Raw genomic sequence first — 12960 nt, 5'->3', positions numbered from 1 at the left:
ATAAATAATAAAGATGAGAGGGTAATATGTTGGCTACCATCTTCCAACTCCTAGACCAGGAGATCATAATCTCTATATCTATGCACCAGGCAGGCAGCATGGACCTGGGACAGGCCTGGAGTAACCCAGAGAAGCACTATAAGACTGCTAACTACAAGATTGGACACGGCCCCGGACTTAGCTACCTTTCTATCACTGTGACAAAACACCATGACCAAGGTAGCTTCTAGAAGGAAGCGTTTATTTGGCTCATGGCTCTGTTATGCTGAGGGAGGGTGGCAGTAAGTAGCATGGTGGCAGGAACTGGATGTTGACTGCTCATACTGGAACCTGTACTGGAACCTGTATGAGCAAATTGGGAGTAAGACAGGGGTTTAAGCTCCTAAAGCCTCCGGCAGTGACATGCCTTCTCCAGCAGACAGACCCCTTAAGCCTCCACAACTAGCCACCAACCTAAATAGGGTCAGCATTCAAATGCGTGAGCCTGTGGGGACATTCCCATTCAGACCACTAGACCCAGGTAAAGGTCTTTAAGTTAACAATCATTGCAGGGCCTTCGAGGTGGCTCAGCAGGTAAAGGCACTTGAACCAAACCGACAACCTCAGTTCAATCCCTGGGACCCAGATGGTAGGAGGAAAGAACGGACTCCTATAAGTTGACCTCTGATCTCTCTCTCTCTCTCTCTCTCTCTCTCTCTCTATATATATATATATATATATATATATATATATATCTTTCTGTCTCTCTCTCCATCTCTCTGTCTATCTCTGTCTCTGTCTCTGTCTCTCTCTCTCTCACACACACACACAAACACACTACTCACACATACACTACACATAAAGAACAGGATAAAAAGAACTAAAATTTGAACAAAGCCTGCAGTAAAGAAAATATATGAGAACTTAATAAACACAGGAAAACCACATGCTCACATTCATTAGTCATGGGAGCACTCAGATTAAAATCATAGTAAACTCTCTTTCCCCAGTGTGGCTAAAACTAGCAAAGCCGACAATGCCAAGTGTTGACAACTGTCTGGAGCAAATGAAACTCTCCTATGCAAGGATACACAGTATAATATGTACCACATAGGCATGAAAGGAAAACATGTTGACAGCTCCTTATAAACCCAAAAGTACACCTGTCCCATGAGCCAGCCATTCTGCTGCCCAGCATTTGAGAAATGATACTCTATGTTCACACACACACACACACACACACACACACACACACACACACACACACAAGACCTCTTACAAGTATGTTCCTAACAGCTCTATTTGCAATAGGCTCCAACTGGAAACAAGCCCATTTCTTCTTAAAGTTGAGTCAATAGAAAATTGTGAATAAATCTATGCCATAGAATGTTCAGGAATAAAAAAGACTAAACTCCTAGTAAATGAAACTGCGACTGATGACTCTCAAAAGATCATGCTGGGCAAAATTCATTTATGAGAAAACACATACTTTATTGGTTTTTATACGTTGAAGTTTAGACAGACCAAATTCTGTCATATGGTATCAGTCACTGTTTCTCTTTGTGCTGATAAAATGTCTGGGAGAAGCAGGAAGGGTTGACTCTGGATCACAGTTTGAGGGTACACACGGTTCACCATGGAGGGTAGACATGGCGGCAGGCATGTGAGGCAGCTGGGCACAGAGAGAGACGAGGGCTGCTGCCCAGCTTGCTGTCTCCCTTCTCCTTCAGGCTGGACCCCAGCCGGGGGCATGGTGGCATAATGTGTGCCCTTGCCGCCTCAATTAACTTAATCCAGAAACTCCCTCAAAGACATGCCCAGAGCCTGCTTCCAGAGTCGAGCTAAGCCATGTCAAGCTGACGATGAAGATCAGTTGTCACAGTCTGAGTTGGTGGCTTTCCGGGTTTGGAAGTAGAGTGGGATTAACAGCAAAGGGTCACAAGGAAATTTTTCAGGGAGAGAAATGCTCTGCTGTGGGTGGTTATAGTAACAGTAGTTTGTTTTGTGTGTGTGTGTGTGTGTGTGTGTGTGTGTGTGTGTGTGTGTATTTAACAGTGGTGATATGTACACAGTCAGGAGTCAACAACATTTGAAATGTGTGAATTTTACGAATGGAAAGTACACTTCAATACTTCAATAATTTGGTTAACAATAAAGGGCTGATGTCATGGCCAAAGGGGCTTCCCACAAAGCCTGAGGACTGTCTATCTGACCCACAGGATAGAAACTGAGTAGCAATTCTTGGGAGTTGTCTTTTGACTTTCACCCAGAAGAGGTGTGTGTGTGTGTGTGTGTGTGTGTGTGTGTGTGTGTGTGTGTGTGTGTTTGTGTGTGTGTGTGTGTGTGAGAGAGAGAGAGAGAGAGAGAGAGAGAGAGAGAGAGAGACATAAAATAAATCTAAAAAAAAAAGTATAGTCAAGCTGGGCAGTGGTGGCGCATGCCTTTAATCCCAGCACTCGGGAGGCAGAGGCAGACGGATTTCTGAGTTCAAGGCCAGCCTGGTCTACAAAGTGAGTTCCAGGACAGCCAGAGCTACACAGAGAAACCCTGTCTCGAAAAACCAAACCAAACCAAACCAAACCAAAAAAAAAAATATATAGTTGAAACAAAATTTACTATTCAGACACTCAATTTTCAGCTCAAAGTTCAGAAAGGCAACATCACAGTTAGTGACCATTACAAAATCAAATGTTTATGTGTATGATGGGCATGGGTGTTTTGCCCAAATGTGTGTCTGTGCACTGTGTAGGTACCTAGTGTCTGAGGCCAGAAGAGGGCATCAAATCCTTTGGAACTGAGACTAGAGATGGGTATGAGCAGCTGGGGATAGAATCTGGGATCCTGGAAGAGCACTCAGCTCTCTTAACTGCAGAGCCACCTCTTCCAGCACCTGGTGGCCATTTTTTAAAAAGTGACCACAAAATAAATCCCCATCAGCAAGCAAGATTCACTTACATGCACCCACACGAGATGAGAGCCAGTTATTAATAAGATTAATTTATATGTACCCACATGAAATGAGAGCCAGCTATTAATAAGCTAACTTGTGTGCATCTTAATATTATTTCTGTGAAAAAAGCACATATGTTCTTAAATGCAGTCAATAAATAAATCAAGAAAGTACACAGATGCATCCACTGAGGACTTCCCTGGGAAGGAACTGGTGCCGCAAAGTGGGGGGACACCACAAGAACTTTAATCTCATGCTTTCTTCACGCTATCTTATCTTTTTATGAGTGTGATTTAGTTTTGGAATTAAAAGTTTCAAAAACAAAATCAGCTCATCCCACTCCTTTGTTCCGAGCCATTCTCTGAGTCATCTCTGCTCACGAGAGCATGGTTCTTAGTTTGGCAGGCAGAGCGCTCCGTGCTCCACTTTAGTTCAGCAGCCTGCTCAGTCTCTATGGGGGCACTGTTTCCACGGGGGTCTCCTGGTTCATTCTCACAGCCTCCTGTGAAGTGAGCCCAGAGGCCTACCTGCCGCTGCAGCCCTAGTGCCAGACGCAGAGTCTGGCCCGTGGTGAGTGCCCCAGCATCAATAGCAGAGTTACCAGAACACCTCACATCACTTTCTATTGCCAACCTCAGATTCTGAGTAATCTCACCTTTCGGATCCACCCTGTGAGGGCACAACCATCAAATGAGGAAGTGGGAAGAGAGAACGAGATGCAAGGATGATAGAGACAACAGCCCTACCCTTGTGGCTGTGGAAGCTGAAGGTCTTAATTATGGGAAATAGAGCTTCCTAACCAGGCCACGTCTCCTGGGCATCTGCCGAGCACGACATGGCTAGAGAGGGTCACACCAGGATGACCTGGGGCCTGTGTGGCCAGGCTTTCCTGTTTGCTCTGACATTCTCCCTTGTCCTGCATTTCTAAAGACCCCCTGTGAGGCCTCTAGCCACTAAGATCTCTGGATATTAGCCACAGGCTTCTCTTCTTTCCTCCTTAAATACAATTCCAGAATCTTCTTTGTCCCTATTCCAAATTCTATTGCCAAATCTAGAATCTGGGAGAACAGCACTCAATCCAAGGGCATCTTTGCTTAAACAGAGTGACTTTCCCATGGCAGTGAGCAGAAATTTCTGCGTGTCTGTCCATTCTCTTGTTTTCTCCATGGATACAAGGTGTAACTGACTAACTGACCACAGCAGCTCACAGTGCTAACCACTGAGCAACAGCATTTGATGAGCTGAGTTGTGTGGCTAGCTTGCTACCACCAGGCCCCAAGTCCTGAGCCCCAAAGGAAAGGGAAAAGGTAAATGCTTTCCATATACATCCTCCCTCAGTTGAAAGGCTGAGAGCGCCCAGACCACAATTGGAGTGATGGCCTTAGCCCAATACAGACAGAAGATCCCCAGCTAGGGCCTATGTCTTGAGCTGCACTGGCTGACTGCTGCTTCTAGGCGACTCTTCTCACTACTTCAGACCATACTCCTGGGAATACTAAGGAAGAAGGATTGTGGGAATGTCACAGAGATGTACAGACAGAGGCGGGAGTAAGGTTTCAAGACCTAATAATTTATGGACATAGAAATCTAGATGCTCGGGAGGAAGACATTTAATAAATCCATCCCCGTCAATACTATACAAGACCGGATTAGAAGCTGTCCCTCCAGAGAAGTATGGGGCAGGGACCACCTGGGGGCTTGATTGCTAGGGATCAAATGAAGAAAGTCTCAGGCACGAGGCACACCAGGGCCAGGTGGGGAGCCTGGGAAAATGACCAAGAACGGGACATCAGGACTAGAACATGTTAGTAACAGGAAACAACTCGGTCTTTTCAGATAACACTGCGACAGACAGAAGAACACAGCGGAAGTTAACAAGTGCCTCTTCCAGCACAGTATCTCCCTCTGAAGCTTCCCACCCCTTCAGAGGACAACTGTGCAGAAGCCCACAGTGGGCCTCTGTAACAGCCAGTCCCAGTGCCTAGGTAAACCAAGCACCAGGCTGAGCATGCCTGGGCACCTTCTTGTCATGTCTTATTTACCATGAGCAGTGAAACAAGGGCTCTTGCCATTCCTACCTGTTGGGTGTGAAACAGAACCCACAATGTTGAACGACTTACCCAAGGTCACACGGCCAGCCAGAGAGGAGGTGCTAACTCAGATGCATTCAGGTGTGTTGGAGAGACACGCTCCCCACGTGATCATGTCTGAAAGGTGAAAGGCCCTGGTAGGAATCAAGAAGATGACAGTATAAACGTGCAGATTGGCAGCCTAGACAGGCTTGAGGGACATCTAACCCAGCAAGGTCATGAATGTTAGCATTGTAAGGTCAAGACAGAGCATGGTTGCTTATATTCTCACATCAGCTCTTTTGAAAAGGGACTAAAAAGTTCAGAAAGGTATGGGTTGAGGTAGGGGATTCGTTGCCAGTGATTCTCAGGCCCGTTCCACATTAGGCTATATAGTTGTCACTTTGGGGGTTAGAGACAAAAGTGGCACGTAATCAGAGGCTGTGGAAGATGCTGAGGACTCCAGAGGTTGGCATGGAGGCAGGTGGACTCTCCATTTGCAGAGGAGATGAGCTCTGCCTCTAATGCATCTTTGCAACATCAATGCATCCCTGAAAGTGTTCCAACTCAATCCAGGATGTTCCCTCTGGCTCCCTGAAGTCATGCCTGCTGTCCCCACATTGAAACACGTAGCTTACATAGACAGCGCCGTTACCTCCCACCTCTGAACACAGTTGGAACCGCTCACAAAAGACTTGCCAAAGACATGGGTTGACCTGTTCCTAAGATACAGGGTACAAAGGCAGCTGTCTATGCAAGTTCACAAATGGCTCCCAAGGGGTCTTGGCTGGACTTAGGGCCCTACATCTGACTGGTGGTTGAACATGACACACATTTACAACATGGAGGGAGATGGCAGGACATCACACTCTCAACACTGTGACAAGGCAGTGTCAGAGTTCGGGCACGGCCTCAGTATTCACACAAAACCCAACTTGCACTTGGAACAGACAAGAGCTTCTCATCCTTGCGAACAGCCCCGTTCTCCCAGACCTCCCTTCCCAGTTTCTTAAAGACTAGTCTCCATGCCAACTTAAATATTGCATTTGGTTGGGAGAGAAGAAACCGCGAGCCCAGAATGGAAGTCAAATTATTCCACAAATATTGCTTATTTAAATAACATTTTTAAAAATACATCATGTTCAGTGGTGAAGAACTACTAAATTATTGAATTCCCCGAAGCATCCTACAGGCTTTCAAGTGGCTCATGAAGCCCTATAAAAGAACGTGATAAATAGTCAAAAAGGAACGCTGGGCTCCACGTCAGGATGCCTGGATGAGCCAACGTAAAACATCTTCATGTAAGCTTTCCACTTAAACCGGCGATTAAACAGATTAAACAGATGATTAAACAAATAAAGATTAATGAAACAAGTAAAGTAATCAAATCTGTATGGATGTATAAACGAACGATTCCCAACAATATTAGAACAAATTGTCTAAAACTAATAGGGAAATGCGTCAGCCCGGTCCCAACAGCTTTTGTTGGGCTCGCGCTTGGATGTAATCAAAACATTTGTTTAAACTAAGATGGATATGAGGCGCTAAGATGTCAGTTTCTTGAAAGAGAAAAATAAAACAAAAGCAACGCCTTTGGTGAGGAGATTGGCACCAGCGACAGGCCTGCATTGCTGAGGGATCTGTGAACGGAGCAGGGAGGGAGGGCTCTGTCTGCTTTTGAAAATAGGCTGTGCGCAAATAATTAGTACCAGCAGGCCGGAAGAAGCCAGAGGTAGCTCGATGCTTAAGAATTTGAGAGGAAGAGAAAAACTGTTCAGATGTCCAGTCCTTTAGAAAGCCCTGTTTAATCATCAGCCATTGATACGCTAATTAAAATGTGGGCTTAACCCCGCCTTTTCCCTGAGAGCAGGGCTATTCTCCCAGTACTCTGAGAGAGAATAACTTGGGGTTTCTTAACAAGGATGGCCTATTCATGTATTTTTCATTAATTAAAATGAGTGAGTTGCTTTAGGTTTTGTTTTTGTGAGTTTTCTTTTTTTTCCTGCTTTGGATAGATGCTGCCTGACTATGGAGTTTCCACTGACAACTCGCTCGCTAATTCCTTGCATGGGAAAACTACATCTTTGCTGTTCGTAAGTGTGGTCCTTTGAGCCAGCAGCATCCAGCAAGTCACAGAGGCCCATTAAAGATGCAGATCCTCTGGCCCTGCCCCAGGACTGCGGCTTCATGGTTTTTCTCAAGGAATGTCTGAGAGGGACTGAATTGCATGTCCAAGCCACAGAGATTCAGTGGGTAAAGAGACGAAAGTGTCTTTTCCTTTAAGGTGAAACTATGTAAAGAATACTTTTGGGGGTGGGGTTGGGGGAAACAGTGGTGGAGGCACTTGGAAGAAGGGCCAGTCAGGGGAGCTGCTGTCAAGTGTCCGATGGGGCCAATGGCTTCTCCTTGGCAAGTGGAGCTGCCACCTGCTCTGGCTGGGCATATGGGCCATGTGTGTAGATGGGGCAAGCAAGAGAAATGAGATTTTCTCAGCAGAAGGTGTGAGTCATGAGTTGGAAGGCAGGGGGTCTCAGTCAGTAAAGTGCTGGTCTTGCAACCATGAGAATGGAAGTTTGATCCCCAGCGCCTGTGCATAAGAATAAGAATGAGCCTCAGCTGCCAGGTTTAGTGGCACAGGCCTTTCATCTCAGCATGGAAGAGGCAGATGCATTTCTGTGACTTTGGGGTCAGCCTTGGCTGCATAATGAGTTCTAGGCCAGCCAGGGCTACATAGTGACACTCAGTCAAAAACACCAACAATAACCAACAACAAGACCCCCGGAACATGTTTGTAACCCCATACTGGGGAGTCAGAAACTGGTATTTCCCTGGGGCTCACTACCAGCCAGGGTAGCCTTATTAACAATACATAGCAAGGAGAGAACCTATGTCTAAACTAAAGGTGGATGGCTCTTGAGGAATGATACCAGAAGTTGTCCTCTGGACTCTCTACTCACATACACATGCACCATTACATTCATGTGCGCGCACACACACACACACACACACACACACACACACACACGCAAGAGCATGCAAGCATCCACATGTACGCACACATAATGTGAGTTATTTCCTCTTTGTTATTGAAAACTCTACTGGACACCTCTCGGAACCCACAAGCTGCCGCTGCTTCAGAGAAGCTGGGTTGTGGTGGTCCACAGCCCTCAGGATTCACTCTCTCCATCGTCCTCCCTCCTGCTTCTCTCTCAGCCCCTATTTCATGCCATCTCTGCAATCCAGATGCCTCTCTATGTACAAATCACAGAAGCCAGCTCACCCCAAACACCCCCAAACCTCTATCTACTTAGAGACATAGTCTCTGAGGCCAAATACTGAGTCTAAGTGGGAACACCAAGGGCAGCTCTGTTGGAATAGTGGCCACCCAGTATAGTCACTGATAGAGACCATGCCAGGTAGCCATGTTTATATAGAACTTGTACATGGTAGGAGTGTGTGTGTGTGTGTGTGTGTGTGTGTGTGTGTGTGTGTGTGCTCGTGCACACTGGCCTGAGTGTGATGCATGAAGAAGATGAAAACTTACTAAAAGCACAGAAATATCATTGCTGGAGAGATGGCTCTGTAGAAAAGAGCCTGTACTGCTCTTCCAGAAGACCCAAGTTCGGTTCCCATCATTCACGTCAGGCATCTTGAAACTGCCTATAACTAAGACTCCTGATGCTTCCTTCTGGACTCTGTAGTCATCTTACAATTGTGTGCAACACCCCCTTCCCCCCCCCACAAATAATTAAATATTTTTATATTACTTTTAATAGCTTTATATTCTTTTTAATACAGAGGTCTAGTGGTTAGGGAGACGGTTCCATTGTTTAAGTGTTTTCCATGAACATATGAGGACCTGAGTTCAGATTCCCGATGCCCTATAAAAAATATCACAGCACATGCCTATCGTCCCAGTGCTGGGTGCAGAGATGAGAGTCTCCCTGGGGTTTGTCCAGCCAGTGTGGACAAATCATCGAAAGACCCTGCCTCAAAGACTTTAGATGGAGAGATAAAAGAATACATTAAACATCAACTTCCATACATCATACACATATAAATATTTGTGCACACACATATATTTGTGCGCGCGCGCACACACACACAGGAGTCTAATCTGGACGTCCAAGTTCAGAAGCTCTGGGTTCAACCTGTAATCTATAATCCTAAGATCCCAGCAACTTCTCAACATGGGCAGCCTAGAGAAGCACAGGTTGGAGTGTCTAAACTGATTAGCTTGGGGCCAGAGGGCCAGAGGAGGTGCTTAGCTTCATGCCCACCAGGAGAAAATAAATAGGAAAGGAGGGAGGGAGGGAAGGAAGGAGGGAGGGAGGAACAGGGGGAGAGTAGGAATGCCTTAGAAAATAAATCCCTAGACCTGAAGGCTCTATTGTGTTCAGTTGCTGGCACCAGGCTAAGGACCCAGGATGCCCCTGTCCCTGCTCAGAGAACTAGCCCCACCACAAGCCTTACTTGTGTTTGTATTGTTTGTATTGTTGTGTTGTTGGACTTGTACTGTACCGATACAATAATGTGTATTGGGGAGACAAAGATCACAGGTGTTGAGAACTCTGCTGCTGGGGTTTGCTTCCCCATGTGAGACACCACCCCTCAGAAGAGAATGAAGGGGCCAAGAGATAGGCTAGATGCAGAGTCTGGGAAAGGCCATCTGAGAGCACACAGCTCCTTGGGGCAGAGATTTAGCCACAACCTCCTGTCCACATTGGCCTCACATGGAGTGGAGCAACTACCCCACCTCTCAGGGCGTGACTGAGCCAGTCGGATCTCTAGAAGCTGCCTTTAACTGATGGAGGCTTACCAGGTAGGGCTCAGTAGGTCCCCATCTTGTCCACCTCTGGCACCTGAGCAACCTGATGGCTCTTTTGTCTGCAGGCTAAGGTGAGCATGGGCATGCTGAGTGGTTTCCCTGACAACAAGCCAATTTTAAGATTCACAAAAGTGCCAAGGGGAGGCACTCACAGCTGGATCATAGAACCAGATTCTCGGGAAGATGGAAGGAATTTGGGAAACCAGAAAATAAAAATGAAACCTTATTTTACCAAAGAAGAAATGGAATCCCGAGATGGAAGAACCATTCCCGAGATCACGCAAGTAAATGGTGGAAGATTCGGGCCTAATGTTAGCTAGTGTCAGGCCCGCTAAGATGGATCATCTGATAATGTTCATGGCACAGATGTGGGGACTTGAATTTGGATACCCAGCACTCCTGTGAAAAACAGAGCCTGCTGTCACATCCCTATACCTCCAGCACTGGGGGACAGAGACAGTAGGTCCCGGGGATTCTCTGGTCGGCCAGTCTAGCAGAATGCTGAGTGCCTGCTTCAGTATGAGACCCTGTCTCAAAAGCAAGACGGAGACATAACTGAGGAAGACAACCCGATGTCAACCTCTGGTCTCCACATGTGCTCACATGGTAGAACATCTACACACACACACACACACACACACACACACACACACACACACACACACGTTATCATTGCCTCTCCGGTTGAGGAAATGGCTCAAAAGCTAAGACTGTGTACTGTTCCTGTAGAGGACCCAGAACCCATATCAGCTGGCTCCCAATAACCTGTAACTCCAACTCCAGAGGACCCAATGCTCTCTTCTGGCTCCCATGGGTACTCACACACACATGGCCCCACCCCACATGCACATATCATTAAGAATAAAATCTTTAAAATTGCTTGTCCAAGTTGGGTGTTCCTTCCCAGCCCATCCTACTGGGGAAAGTTGGGATGAACCTTCCCCAAGACTCAGCTGTGGCCTGGTCTCTGGGAAAGCCTCCAGCAAAACTTTGCCCTTCCTTCGTCCTGGAAAACGACATCTTTCCACACCACTTTGTAATCACCCATTTGCTGTCCTGAAATTACTGCAGCCTCATTTGCTTATTTTAGCTACAATGGGTCTGCAATTTATACTCAGCTTCTGCGAGTTGCCCAAAGCCAGAATCAGTCTTTGAGTGACCAGAAAGTGCAGACTGCCTGTACCCCCTCCCCCATAAAAAAATCAAAGAAGAAAGGATTTAGTGAGTTTCTGCCCCCTCCACATTTCCCGGGTCACTAAGGGAGTGACTTCCATTAAGAATTCTCACTCATCTGTAGCCCAAGAAATATATCAGGTGCTCACTGACCTGTGTTTCCAGGATGGCCTCCTCATTAGGCATCCCAGAGTCAGGAGTGTGAGCACCGATATTTATGGATCTGGTCAAGCAATGACATGGTAAACGTTCTGATGACAGAGGTCTTTGCAGGCTATACTGCAGTGGAGGAGAGGGAATGACTCAGAACAGTAGAGAGTCGAAGAACATTGTAAGCATCCCGGGAAGACATGGAGGGCAGGGTAAGAGGCAGATAGAAATTAAATTCATGGGGGTGTGAGGAAAGGTTTTTCTGTGTCTCAATACACAGAAAGTCTTCCAATACAGGGTGACTGAATTATGGGTCCTGCTTGCTCATTTTAATCCATTGTGTTCCTTCCCAGCGTAGTACTGAGTGTCTAGCAGGTAACCAGTAACTGCTGGCTAAATAAATGATGTTCTCTGACCTCCAGAGTATGGCACACACATACACACACACACACACACACACACACACACACACACACACACACACCACACACACACACACACCACACACACCACACACACTACAACAAATAACCGTAATCTATCAAATGAAATTTAAAAGCAAAAGAAATGATGGTAGGCTGAGGCTATTGCTCTGTTGGGAGAGTGTTTCCCAAGCATCCCAGTACGCACAAGGCCCTGGGTTCCATTCCCAGCACAGTGCAACGAGCCTGTATCCCAGTACACTGTGGGTGAGGATTTGAAGCCAACCTGGACCACATGAGGCTCCAGAAGAAAACAAGGAAGAGAAGGAGAAGGAAGAAGAGGGACAGGGATGGAGGGAGAGAGGGAAAGAGATGGGTTAACATTAGTAGGGTAGGGTTCTTTATGAAATAAGGGGATCCACATTTTCTCTGAGAGCAGAGCTCTACCTCACCAGGGGGCACAGCAGTGAGTGCTGAGAGACCCTTCTGAGAACAGTTGAGCTGATCAGGGAAACAAGAGTGCATGCTTGTATGCTAAGGCTTTGAAATCTTAGTGTGCAGTCTCTCTGCCTTCTTGGAATGACCTTCTCCATCAGTCCTAGGGAATGTATGCCTGGAGAGAGATTAGACTTTGTTTTCAAAGACATCCAGAAAGAAATATTAGGGAATATTAAGTTATTAGAGACCCAAATTGTAGACTCATAACCAAAGTCTAGCAAACCATGCTTTGCCATCTCCCCCACTACAGTAGCAACTGTCAGGACCTGGAAGCACAACAGGTCTCCTAGAGTATGGCTAGAGCATAGGCCCTTTGCCCTTAAGGAGGTAAGAAAGGGAGAGGTCATGGTGGAGTGAGCCTCGCTGGCTGTTCTCCTAGCATCTGCTGCTGGGAGGAGAAGTGAACTCCTAAGGAAGGCCAGCGGTGTACAGCAGTGCCAGTGAGTGGCCTACAGGACTGGCAGTTGAGGAGGTGACAAGTTATTCAAAGGGGTGGGGTTCTCCAGAGGGACAGAGCCGAGAGAACGACTATACATTCAAAGAGGATTTAGTAGACTAGCTTAGGAGATGGGGGCTGGGTAGGCCAACCGTGGCTGTTCATATTCCAGAGAGAACGAAGACTGGCTGGATACCTGGGCAGTACCAACTGGATGATGAAGCCTGGTGAGGCACTAGGGGCTGGGTTCTGGTAGCAGTAAAGGATCTCAGGGGTGGCTGGAAGATGGGCTAGACTATACAGTGAACTTACTAGCAAAAAGGGAAGGCCAGTAGGCAAACAACAAGTCATCCACTCTGAGGGAGCGGCTCATTTCCTCTGTTGAGCCTTCCTAGAAATGCCCCTGCAGACACAGCCAGAGTCAATCAAGTTGGTAATTGAGTTTAACCACCACG

At 46.7% G+C, this 12960-nt stretch overlaps 2 long non-coding RNA genes across 5 annotated transcripts in view; one reads left to right on the top strand and one right to left on the bottom strand.

The window, feature by feature from the left end:
• The window catches only part of Gm34004, a 34813-nt gene that overhangs the window by 7316 nt on the left and 14537 nt on the right, over positions 1–12960 (bottom strand). Inside the window, exon 2 of one of the 4 annotated variants that reach the window (XR_870813.1) lies at positions 5050–5153. The exons of the other annotated variants lie outside the window; for them this stretch is intronic. This is a non-coding gene — a long non-coding RNA (predicted gene, 34004). The remainder of the gene's footprint in view (positions 1–5049; positions 5154–12960) is intronic. 4 annotated transcript variants of the gene reach the window in all.
• 4933433G08Rik (RIKEN cDNA 4933433G08 gene) lies at positions 4004–6378 on the top strand. Its single transcript, NR_105026.1, has 2 exons — positions 4004–4236; positions 4766–6378. It is a non-coding gene; the product is annotated as an RIKEN cDNA 4933433G08 gene (long non-coding RNA).

This window comes from Mus musculus, chromosome 9 (assembly GCF_000001635.26).
Source record: "Mus musculus strain C57BL/6J chromosome 9, GRCm38.p6 C57BL/6J".
NCBI classification, from domain to species: Eukaryota; Metazoa; Chordata; class Mammalia; order Rodentia; family Muridae; genus Mus; species Mus musculus.
The sequence above is the reverse complement of the archived record's forward strand: the minus strand, read 5'-3'. Positions and strand labels throughout refer to the sequence as shown.